Genomic DNA, 9,506 nt, shown 5'->3' on the forward strand with positions numbered 1-9,506 from the left:
TTGTGTTTATTGTATTATTTATTGCACAGCCGCTTCATTGACAAAGCTAACAACAGCTAGATGTTAGCCCATTGACTCCTGCTCGCAGTTCGCGGGCTACAGTTACTTATAGCCTGTAGTGTGCTCTCCAATTTCTGTTTTGTTAGGCAGGTCCCTAACTTTAACGTGTTGGCCCAATCACTGCTGTTCGTGGCAGTTGGGGCTATAGTACAAGTTCAGAGGCACGTCCAGGTGGTGCCCGGACCAGCCACTGTCTGCTCAGTAGCTACCGGTCGCAGTGGACTATGTTACTCCTACGCCCTGCAGGGCTAGTTGTAACAACTGGGGCACTGACACGGTTAACCAGATTGGCTAACTCACTCATTATTGCTTCTGGTCCTTGTTGTTTTACTTTTGTGGTAAGGCCATTGACTCACCTGATGGTCACTGCGAGTGTCCCACACGTTTGGACAAGGCTCATCTCTGGGAGGATGAAGAAAGTCCATGCCTGACAGCGGTTGATTTGCACTTAGGAGAGAGGGTCTGGAGAGCTAGGCTGCAGGAAACTGCTCGGCAAGTAGCAGAATCTCTCATGCCCATAGGGGAGGGCATGCATGTTGCCCTGAAAGTCAGGCCCCCAAGCGAAAGTGAGAACTCTCGCACAAATCAAAGAAAAAGAGGGCCTCAGATCGCCCTCGTTCAGGACCGGGCAGTCCAAACGGGGCAGATATCCAGTCTCAGCTCTTGGTAGCCATTTGGGCCTGACAGAGACGCTGTTATACCCAATTGTGGGGCAGCTGCCGCGGTCCACTCCCATCTACACCTGGACAGCTGGGAGAGGGAAAATGCAGACCCCTGGGTGCTCGAAACAGTTGCCAGGGGATACAGGATCCAGTTTCGGCAGCAGCCTCCAGCCCCATTCTGTGTCCGAATGACAAAGGTCAAGGACCCAGTCCAGGCACACTGCTTTGCAGAAGAAATAACAACTCTGCTCCAGAAGGGAGCCATTGCCAAGGTAAGTGCCAGCGAACATCAGGCTTGCTTTAATTCAATGTATTTACGCAACCAAAGAAAATCGGCGGGTTGCGCCCCATCTTGGACCTCCGCCGCTTAAATGCATACATCAAAAGCCTACCGTTCAATATGTTGCATACCAAGGACATTCTGGAATTGGAAGAACAAGGCGAGTGGTTCTCCACCATCGATCTCAGGGATGCCTACTTCCATATTCCGGTGTGCCGAGACCACTGGAAGTTCCTTCATTTCACCTTTCGGAGGCAGGCATACGAATTCAGAGCCCTTCCATTCGGCCTCTTCATGTTCCCAAAAGTCTTTACCAGGGTCTTGGCGTCCGCTTTGGCACCACCCCAAAAAAGAGGCTTTAAGATCATGCACTGGTTGATCTGCACCCCATCTCGCCAGCAGGTCATGCAAGACTCGAAAGTGGTGCTGGCCCACATTCAGGGCCTGATTTACTAACAGGATTGCCCCCATTTCTGGCGTAAAATAGCGGTCGTAAACATAAAACGGTATTTACTAAGGGGGCGCAGCGCATATTAACGCCTGTGGGTGTGAACAGGGGAGGTTACGTGGACGTGGGTGGTAACGTAGGCGTGAAGCGCACTTTACATGGGAGGAGAGAAGGTAAGTGCGCCTAATGATGTAATGCGTGGTATTTACTAAACTGCCTGTCGAGCGCACGTCTCCAATTTTGCGGGATAATTCTCCACCTCATAAAAGCACGTCTTAACCAGGAAGCGCATTTCCATTGAGTCAGAATACTTTGATATGGCAGCAGTAATAAGAGCAAGGCGAAGACATAGACAGAGGCAGCGCACCGAAAGAATTTTTTCAACTCGTATAACACTTTTTCAATTAAGCGAAACAGAAATCATTAGGCGGTACAGGTTAACCAGCCACGCAATACTTCAATTACTGGACCAGATCAGAGATGACATCGAACCCTCCACCCAGCGATCACATTCCATTCCATCACTTGTTAAACTCCTGGCAACATTGCAAATCTTGGCATCCGGATCATTTCAAACAGTCATAGCATCAGCAGTTGGTATATCTCAGCCTTCACCCAGCCACATATTCATCCAGGTACTCGACGCATTGCTACGCCGCACTAGTCAATACATACATTTTCCCACTACCATAGCCGAAATTACAGCCATCAAACAGGACTTTCTTCAAATTGCAAACTTTCCCAACGTAATTGTGACCCGGCACGCGAAAAGGGAAACAAGTCGGCCGAGACGATTTCGAGTAAAACACAATTGAAGGTTTTTTTTTCAAAATTAGTTATTTTTTGCAGAATGTGCAAGTTATGTGCAAGTCATGAAGAAGCCACTCCATGTTTCAGATAACAGTATTGGTTACCTTAAAAGTATACATTTTGTCGTTGAAGTTGGTACAGTTTGGTTAAATTCAGCTTCACTCTCGTCGCGCTTGGGGGGTGTTACCTAATTTCCATATGAACTGCTGAATCGCGTTTGTTATTTTTTTCGACCAATCAGCTGCACATTACAAGCGATACACATGGCTACTTATACAGCATCATACTCCACTACTCTTATCCGAGGTTAAAAACATGTAGGCTAATCTACTTCGGCAGCGGAGCATTTTACTCCCCTGCAATCTCTACGTTCAGAGCCAGACAGCAGGAAAGGTTAACAAACGGAATGAAATAGCTATACATTACACACGCTATGCTTCAATAAAACTCACGTTTTATGAGACACCAACAGAGGCACAACAGACAAGTCTCACCATTGAAGATCTTTTTGCACGCAGACGTTCGTTCTGAAAACTATCTACATCCAACCAGCGAGGTTTATCCATGTTGTTGTGGAGGACGAGAGTGGCATCATCAGAGTTGCATCATATTTCATTAAAACTTCACACTTCTTACATTGGGCATATCCACCAGCCTAATTACAATCTGCATTGTCTACTTAGCAGAAATATCTCCATACAGTAGATTTCCCTTCGTTTAGTATCATTTTAAACTTTCCAGATGACTTTATTGCCCCCGCTCGTCAAGTGAAATGTGTCCAGAAACAAGGCTCCTTTGTCTGGATAGCCAGAGCTAGCATAACTGCCATTCAAATCCAATGGAATGCTACCTAGCTAGGTATGCTAACTGTCGGTATCCATCGTTAACTAGTTAATCGTTAACCATCATGTCACTGGCTTTAATTTGAGAATGGCATGTTATTAATACATTTAATAGTACATTTAATATCAGTACACTCGATTCATTACTGCTGATGTGTTACTTATGTTACTTATTAGCAGCTAGCTACCTAGCCACTATGTGTTCCAACTTCCAATGTGTTTTCAGTTAGTGTTAGCGGCAAGCTAGCTTAATAAGAAAGCTACATACAGTCAGGTGACGGTGCCTGTTAGCATGACCCATGATGTGAAACTTATTTGTTTCCCTTTTCAGAATTGGCAAAAACAACCTGACCGATATTATCAAACACTTTTTAAAATCTTTTTAATAGTATCTTTATTCTTATTGTCTAGTGCATTGGATTCATATTGACTTCCATTTTGCAGTCCTGGGGCCGTATTCACAAAGAATCTTAGGGCTAAAAGTAGCTCATAAGTGGCGAATTTAGGAGAAACTCCTAAAAATAATGGGCGTGTCAGTCTTAAATTTAGGACTCCTATTTTTTTTTACTAAGAGCAATTCACAAAATATTTTATCCCTAAAAGTAGCACCTAAGTCTAGGACAGCTTAAAACTCCTCATGAGGACTCCTAAGTCACTAAGACCTATTCACAAAAAGTCTTAAAATGGCTGAAGCCAGACGTAACGTGTTGGAGACAATGAAGGACTCTGAATTGTTGAGAAGATATCGTTTAAACCGTGAAGGCATCAACATTTTACTAGAATTAGTGCGGGATGCAATCACGTCTCCAACTATCCGAAACAACCCAATCAGTCCGGAAGTTAAATGTTTGATAACATTAAGATTTTTGGCTACGGCGAAAATGCAACTTTGCAACGCAGACGACTTCAGAATATCGCAATCATCAGTAAGCCTATTCATTCATCAAACAATCACCGCACTCTGTAGACCACACATTGTACAACAGTTTATTCGGTTCCCTATGGACAATCGCCTACTTCAAAGGATCAAGGTCAATTTCATGGCGTTTGCAGGAATGCCCGGTGTCGTGGGTGCCATCGATGGAACACACATTAAAATAATTGCTCCATCCAGAGATGAGGACGTCTTTGTAAACCGCAAAAAGGTACATTGAATTAATACACAGATAGTGTTTGATCCAAATTTCACAATCATGGATATTGTTGCGAAGTGGCCTGGATCTACTCACGATTCGCGCATTTTAATGGAGAGCGCGGTCTGCGCCAGCTTTTTGAGCGGCACCATGTACCTGCTAGATGCCACTTGTTGGGTGACAGTGGCAACCATGCAAGACATGGCTTTTGACACCCTTCCTCAATCCACAACCGGGAGCACAGTTGAACTACAACATGCAAGTATACGCATGAGGCCTATTTTGGTGACACAATACCTGTAGCCGCGACGGCTCTTTTAAAGTCCACTCCGCAATCTCCATCCTACATTGTGACTGGAGCGCATACCACCGCTTCTCGCAGTCATCGACAGAGCGACACACGGCAGGGAATGAAGCATTTACGTTAACACATATGTCCTCCCATGGCTCACGCTTCTTTTTTGTGGTCACCCCACAGCCAAATTTAGCTTTTATAACTCCCTTCCTCTCCAGCACACTCTGGGCCAACATGGACAGTTGGTCCTGGGACCAGTTCGACTTTCTCTTACGTCTCGCCCTCGTTTCGTCCATTATGACAGGAGGACTTAAAGAGCCGTATGGACTGATATTTGAAGTGTTTAAGGGCTGGAAATATGCCGATTACCTAATAGTTTGCAGGGAGCTTTAATTATTACTTCCTTGATTTCATGCAATTTCCGTGTTTTTTTCGGCAATTTCTCTTTCTCTAACGTGCAAAGCGTCATTCACGTTGGATGCACAAACTTGTCATCATGCGTGTGCATTCTGCTAAGTGCACTATCCATAACTATTTAATATGGCTTCATTTGAAGCCTAGGTTATTCTCTTATTTTCTGTTGATTTAGTGGGATCGTTAGGGGGATGTTAGGACTGAGTTTTGAATGAGAGCGCCTGTCAGCAACCAATCACCGTACGCACCGCTTCTAAACTCGTGCATGAGAATGGACGTCATCCATAGCAACGGAGTTTTTATCTTAAGCTTAGGAGTTGGTATTATCCTTAGTATGAGTAGGTCTCAGAGCCGTTGTGAATCACTTTTAAGAAATTACTCCTACGTAAAAGGTTTTAGCGCGAGTTAGGAGCACTCCTAGTGGTAAGATAAAAGGCTTTGTGAATACGGCCCCTGGTTTATACCTTGGATTATGGGATTGTAACAATTTATCCTGTGTATTAATGCATGCTATTCAATGTCTTTTGTAATAAAAGCATTTCCATTTTAGTACCTTCTAATTCCAGTTCAAGTCCTAATGAAAATAACACTACATAATTAACAACACTAAAATTCTCGAGTCTTCAGTGACACCTGTAGGGGGAAGGGCTACAGATACCAGATGTCAGCGTGACATCTGTAGAGGAGGGCTAATCTCACTGAGATGCAAATGAGCACAACTGTCTTCCCTTTGTCCAAGGTGAGGTGGCAATTTGGAAAAATTAGAGGTCCTTTTTCTCAGCAAAAGCTTTTCGGAGGTGTATACATTCAAATGATCACAACTTATACAAGTATTACCAGATCTACATGAGTGAGACATCATTGGATAGCTTCAAACCTACACTTTCCGAATCTGTGAATAACTCAAAATGTCTCTGGGGAGACTTGTGGCTGGTATAGCCATGCCTGGTCACAATTGGAGCTATTGATTGCACCCACATTCAAACAGTCCGAATGTCCAGGTAATATGCGATGCCAACATGACGATAACAAACGTGGTAGCCAAATACCCTGGATCTGTCCATGACAGTTTCATATTCAGGAATAGTGCCATCTATCCAAAATTGAGCAATGGGGATTTTGGAGAGGCTACTTGGTAAGTTTATTTGTTTCAGTGGGGATATATTGTAGTGAACCCATGTCTCTTGTAGAAATTATTAATCTCGCCATGTACACATCTATATTGTTGTATTAGACATTTTATGCATTAATGCCACCCAATAGCATATTCTTTATAATCTTGTTCTTTTAAACATCTGATGGCGGGTATCCCCAACAGCCATGGATAATGACTCCTTGTCCCAACCCAGCATCGGCGGCAGAGTAATAATATAACCGCGCACACATCCAGACAAGGGGAGTAGTTGAGCGAACGTTTGGTGTCCTCAAAAGCCGTCTGCGCAGCTTGGACCGAACAGGGGGAGCGTTAATATACTTGCCACAGAAAGTATGCAAGATTGTGGTGGCTTCCTGTATTGTCCACAATATAGCCATCCGACACGGTATGCCTCTGGAGGCTCCAGGGGACTTAGAGCCCCCGGAGAACATAGATGCCCCTCCCTACGTAGGGAATTAAGTGGCTGAGGGAAGAAGGTCGCGTCAAGAAATCATCGAGAGATATTTCACATAAATTACGTTTCAATGTTTTGTATCTGTAAATAAAATTGGAATAATGTCACAAACAATCCAGATTGTTTTATAAAGTGTTTTATTTTGCAGGTCTAGTCCTTAGACTTCGAGTGTGCTGTGAGGTGGATGGCCCGTCGCCAGAATCAGAGCCTCGCTTTGGTCTGCCTCGCACTGCTCTCCCTCGCACTGGTCTGCCTCGCACTGGTCTGCCTCACACTGCAGGTCTGCGGGGTAAGGGTATGGGTGGCGCAGGTGCTGGAGCGTCCTCCTTCGCACCACCTGCAATGCTGGCAGCGATGGCTTTTAGGCATTCATTTGTCTCCTGCTGGTGGCGAGACAACGTTTTAATAGCCCTCACCAGCCCATTCACGGCGCCCACGAGCTGGCCTGAATCCCGCCTCAGACTCTTCTTCATCTGGCGGACGTCCACCGACAAGGCTTTAAGAGCCCTCGTCTGCCCGCGTTGCTCTGTCAGGAGCTGGAGGTCAATCTCCTCGACATTAACAATCCGTGCAGGGCGTTGAGAGGAGGCGGCTGTAGTTACAGCAGAGGCTGTCGGTCCAGGTTCTCTGCTTGCTAAAGGGCAAACACAGGATTACACGTTACAAGCATGACACATTATCACACCAACGAAATAAAAACAGTTACAGGTCCGTTCCATTTGTAACGAAACAAGTTGTTTTAACATGACAGGCTGCTAAATGAAAAATATGCGCGTGCGACATCAGGGTTGTTATACAGGTGAAATACAGGTATTTGTTAAAATGTTATAGTCATAGACGGCGCCTCGGATGGCAGCCTAGGTGTATCGCTCTCGTAATTTTTCTGTTTTGTTTAAATTGTGTCTTCAGTTTTCCCGTTCCTGACACTTTAACCAGGGAAGAACTACTGTATGCTTGTTAGTCCACTTTACAAACATTTTTCCGGTGTTCACACACTTACAAACTATTGTTTTAAAAGATTGTTTTGGTCGGAGGAGCACTGTCAATGGCTACAATGGTGCCGGTTTCGGGTGTTACCATGGAGATGAAAACAAATGCGGTTTTCATTACTCCGTCTTCTATCACTTTCACCAGGGAAGACCTATTGAATATCCGACGGTCCAGTCCACGAACTTTTTCACCTGTCTTTATACATCCGGAATCCTTTTCAGAGATTCTGATCGGAGGAGCAGCAGCACCCTGTGGAGTTTGGATGAAACTGCGACAGCGGGGGTTCCGTACACCGCTTCCATCGTTACATCTGGCGAATGTCCGCTCTCTGTCCAACAAAATGGATGAACTGCTGCTCTTAAATAGGATTAACAAGGATTTTTCACGTTCTGCTGCCCTGTGTTTTACTGAAACCTGGCTTGGTGAGTCCACCCCTGACAGCATTCTACACCTGCCGGGCTTCCAACTCCACCGTGCAGACCGTGTGAAACAATTAACGGGGAAAATTAGGGGAGGCGGAATCTGCTTCTACATTAACGAAGGTTGGTGTACAGATGTCACAGTATTAAGGATAATATGCACTCCACACCTAGAGACTATTTCCATCAACTGCAGACCGTTTTATTCTCCGCGTGAGTTTTCCTCCTTCATTCTGGTCGGTGTCTACATTCCACCTCAGGCCTGCGTTAGCGAGGCGCTACAGCACCTGGCTGACCAGATAATCACCATGGAGAGAAAATATCCAGACTCCCTTCTCATTATCCTTGGGGAATTTAATAAAGCAAACCTCAGCAACGAACTGCCAAAATATAGGCAGCAGATTAAGTGCCCGACCAGAGACAAAAACACACTGGACCACTGCTATACAGTTTTAAAGAACACATATCACTCTGTTCCCCGTGCAGCTTTGGGACTCTCTGATCACTGCCTGGTCCATCTGCTCCCAACCTACAGGCAGAAATTAAAATCTGCAAAGCCTGTAGTCAAGACAGTGAAAAAATGGACCAACGAGTCAAAACTGGAGCTACAGGCCTGCTTTGACTGCACTGACTGGAGTGTTTTTGAGGCTACATCTAAAGATCTGGACGAACTTACTGACACTGTGACATCTTACATCAGTTTTTGTGAGGACATGTGTGTACCCACCAAAACTTTCCGCACCTTCAGCAATAATAAACCGTGGTTTACAGCAAAGCTCAGACAGCTTCGGAAGGCCAAAGAGGAGGCCTACAGGAGTGGGGACAGGATCCTATACAACCAGGCCAGGAACACACTGACAAAGGAGATCAGGGCAGCAAAGAGGAGCTACTCTGAAAAGCTTAAAATCAGGTTCCCATCCAACGATCCTGCGTCAGTGTGGAGAGGCCTGCAGGACATCACCAACTACAGGAAACAGTCCCCCCACACTGCAGTGAACCCTCAACTAGCTGACGATCTGAATGAGTTTTACTGCAGGTTTGATCACCCTACATCCACTCCCCGCTCTAACTCAGACTTTATCCAACTAACTGCACCCCCTGCCATCACCTCCCCCCTCCCTCCTAACTCCACCCCGGCACTGACGGTCAGTGAAGAAGATGTGTGTCAGCTCTTTCAGAAACAGAAGATCAGGAAGGCTCCAGGCCCAGACGGTGTCTCACCCTCCTGTCTGAAAGTCTGCGCTGACCAGCTGGCCCCCATCTTCACACGGATCTTCAACAGATCTCTCGAGCTGAGTGAAGTCCCGTCCTGCTTCAAACGCTCCACCATCATTCCGGTTCCCAAGAAACCCTCCATCACTGGCCTGAATGACTACAGGCCGGTCGCTCTGACGTCTGTGGTCATGAAGTCCTTTGAGAGACTGGTGTTGTCCCACCTGAAGGTCATCACAGGCCCCCTGCTGGACCCTCTCCAGTTCGCCTACCGGGCTAATAGGTCAGTTGAAGATGCAGTAAACATGGGACTGCACTACATCCTACAACA

Source organism: Sprattus sprattus, assembly GCF_963457725.1.
Source record: "Sprattus sprattus genome assembly, chromosome: 21".
NCBI lineage: Eukaryota > Metazoa > Chordata > Actinopteri > Clupeiformes > Clupeidae > Sprattus > Sprattus sprattus.